The sequence below is a fragment of the Marmota marmota genome, unplaced genomic scaffold, assembly GCF_001458135.2.
Source record: "Marmota marmota marmota unplaced genomic scaffold, marMar, whole genome shotgun sequence".
In the NCBI taxonomy this organism is placed as follows: Eukaryota; Metazoa; Chordata; class Mammalia; order Rodentia; family Sciuridae; genus Marmota; species Marmota marmota.
In genome coordinates, this window is record NW_025999894.1 from 2,257,163 (window position 1) to 2,260,797 (window position 3,635).

Consider the following 3,635-nt stretch of genomic DNA (forward strand, 5'->3'; position numbering starts at 1 on the left):
GGCCCTGTTCCTCGCGTCCTCGCCTTCGCGCTCGGACTCGCGTGGGTCTGGGTCTCGGCGACTTTGGTGCCGTCTCTTCAGCTCTCCGTGGGCCTCACCGGCCCTGGCCCTGCACGGCTCTGGCTGTGCAGGTCTCCGGGTCTTTCTGTCTCAGTGCCACTCTTCGCATCTCTGTAGGTCCCTGACCCTCCATCTCCGTCTGTGACCGTCGCCCTCAGTCTGTGCCTGTGTGTTGGGGGAGGAGGCGTCTCTGCCTCTGACCCTCTGTCCCTCTTCTCTTTCCCTGTATCTTTCGTCGTCTCCTTTCCTTCCTTCTCTCTCTGCGTCTCTGAGTCTTTGCCTGTCTCTCCCTGAATGCCGCTCTCCGTCTCTGTGGGAGTCTCTGAATCTCTCACTGTACTTCTAATCCTCTCTCTCTCTCTCTCTCTCTCTCTCTCTCTCTCTCTTTTGATGTTCCCTGCTTGGCCCTTGGACAAGCCAGGGCCGGGTTTTGTTTTGCTTTCGCACCCGGGCCAGCAGGAGAGGTGAGGGGTGGAGGCTGAAGTGGGGGGTGGGGCTGGGAAATCCCTTCGGAGCCTTCCCCTCCCTTCCCCCACCTCCTGAGGCTCTGCTCTGCCTTACCCGGGGCTGAGTGAGTCCGGATGACGTGCTGGACTGTGTACCCAACTGCACTTAAAATTGTGGTGCCTTGGTCTTATCAGCTATGAAATGGGTTCACTGGCAGTGGGTTCTGGCTCCCTATGCCACATGGGCTATCCTGTCACTTGGTAGAACTTGGGAGGGAAAGTGGAGGACTGGTCTTTCTTTCTCTGGGTGGGATGGAAGGGGCCCTGGGAAAGTCCTCAATCTCCTGACACCCCTACACTGATAGGAGGTAAATAGGGTGAGGCCCCAGCCTGCCTCTTGCTAATTCCTCCTGGGTGGTTGGGGGTGGTTTGTACCTCAGTTTTACCATAAAGCCTTCTCTCTGCTGTTTGGAATTAGATTTGTTATCTCCATCACACACTGAGGGTGAAAATTGGGATTCAGTGGGGAAGTGAGGACTTGTCTGAAGTCACAGAGCAAGCTGGGCCACTTTGTTTCCCTTGATTTCCTCCATAGTAAGATTGGGCTTTAGCCTTAGGGGAAGGGGTTTTGGAGGGGCTGCTATGATCCTGAGCCAGGCCAGGTTCCCAGGGTTGCCTGGAAGAGACTTGCCACCAGGAGATTTGTCACCCTGGAAGCTCTGGGATGTCTTAGGGCTTGAAGTTTTACCTGCTGAGATCCTAGGTAGTGATGATGGGGCTGCCCAGGATCCTCAGACTTGGTGACTGAGACCTATCAGTGATCGAAGAGGGGAGAGAGACTGGTGCTTAGGGGCCCCCAGATCCCACCCCTTCTTTCCTGTGCTGGGGTGACTGTGAGGGTGGGAGGATAATAGACCTTCCAGGAAAGGGGGGATAGGCACTGAGCTAAATGTCACTCTCGCAGTTGGTAAATTGGGGTGTGCAATAAGAACCTGAGACTGATAGAGTGAGACTCAGACTCAGCTCACACTAGTTAGCCCTAGGGTTTCAGGAGGTGAGGTGAAACCCTTATTCTAAGTGGGGAGCAGTGGTGGGAGGGAGTGGTCTTAGGGAAGGGGTATGATTACCAAAGGGGGTGATAGGTGATCCATAAGGGAACAGGCCCCCGATTTGTGAGTTTGGGGGAGCTGGTTAGTTTGGATGAACATGAACTTTGGACTCTGGGTCTTGGGTTCAGATCCCGGCCCAACTCACAAGTTGACTGTGGAATGGTGTTTCATGTCGGTTTAATACTGGGTTCCTACTCCTTTTTGTTGGGAACACAGTGGAGACCAAAAGAGACAAATGTCTTTTCACTTGGGGCTCATGCACTCACTGGAAAGAAAAACCAAAAGAAAAAAGTTAAGTAGGTAGTAGTTCATACCATGACCAGTGCTGTGGTAAAATAAAGCAGGGGGAGACTGTGGGGAGTGTGGACCAGGATGCTTCTGCAGCCATGGACATTTAGGGAGGCCTCTGAGTGATGGGAAGGAGCCTGTCATGGGAGGGCTGTATGAAGCCTGTTCAGGGCTGAGGGACAGTAGATGCAAAGACTCAGGTAGGAACGAACCTAGTGAACTGGAGGAAAGCAAAAGGGTATTGGACCAGGAGTCAGGTAGCTGGGAGAAGCTTACAGAGGGGAATGAGGTGATGAGGACTTGACTTTGACTTTGGGTGAGCTGGGAACTCCTGGAAGGTCTTGTGCAGAGGAGGGACAAGGAGATGATTTTCACAGGCATTTTCTGGCTTCTTTGTGGGGGTGGGGAACAGACTGCAGTGAGTGCTAGTCCAGGCAGGTGTGGTCTGAGGCCTGGGGCAGATAGGGGCTGTAGAATGTGGGAAGGGTGACCTCTGTGTACGTGTTGAAGCTGAGCTAACGGAGCTCAGGAATGGATTGCACGTGGGGTTTGAAGGATGAAGATGATAGACAAGTGACCTAGTCTCCTCTCTTCTTAAACGAGGAAACTCAAGACTGTGGGAATTTTTGGTGCAGATATCGTATGTACCTGACTGCTGAATGCTAGGCTGTAACCTGGGACTGGCTAGACAAAGATCAGGTCCAGCAAGGGCATGCCAGAGGACTCTCTAATCAAATGGGCAACTTAGCCTTTGGGTGGGCTCGCCGTTTCCAGTGCCATTGGGAAATGGGCTTGGTGAGTATTATGACAGCTGATAGCCAGGCTGTAGCCAAGCCAGCTGCCTAGAGGGCTCAGTTCCCTCCTGGATGGGCTGAGGCTAGGGTGACAGGCAGGCTAGGAATGGGGTGTCTTAGGAATGTGTGTCTTCCTGAGGTGGTGGCCCACATTGGGCATCCCAGAGTGGTGTTCAGAATGGGGCTAGGGCCCAGGTGTGCTGGTTTCCTGGGGAGGCCCTCCCAGCTAGGCTTTGGGGGATGAGTGAGGGCTCTTGCGGTTGGGGTAGGCAAATGGAGAGAAGCATAGCTTGGCCAAAGGAAAGAACATGCATGGGAGCCTGGTGGGTGGGGAAGGGGCTGCACTGTGTTGGGATTGGCCCTACAGGGAGCTGAGCACTGGGTGGCTAGCAGTACCATTAACACTGGGACAGTATACAAGTTGCCTTAAAGTCCTCCCCAGCATTGATGGGACTGGTACTCATGTTGCCTGGCTGTTTCCAGGTGGGAATGTGGGGTGACACCCTCAGGATTTGGACAGAAAGCTGACAGGGCCTCAGTCTCCCTGAGTTTGGAGGGAGTGAGAAGCCTTTGCCTAGATGTCCTGGGTGTTGAATTTGACCTCTGACCACCATGTAGGATCTGTTTTTTTGGGGAGTGCCACGGACTTCATATGTGACCCCTGGCAGTACAACACTTCACCAGCTTCAGTTTGTGCCTCTAAGAAGGGGTGCAGAATCCCCATGGGGCAGGTGGGATCTTTTTAATTCCTGTGCTTCTTTGAGCCTTGTTCTCTGTTGCTAGAATCTTGTGCACAGTGTGTCAACATGGGCATTGAGGGGAACAGGGGCTTGGCAAAGGGGGGGCCTACATGTGCCACGCATACAGCAAGGTCATGGTAGAGCCTGGGGACTCAGCCACTTTCCTGTGTACTGGAGGTACAGAAAGTAGGAGGAACA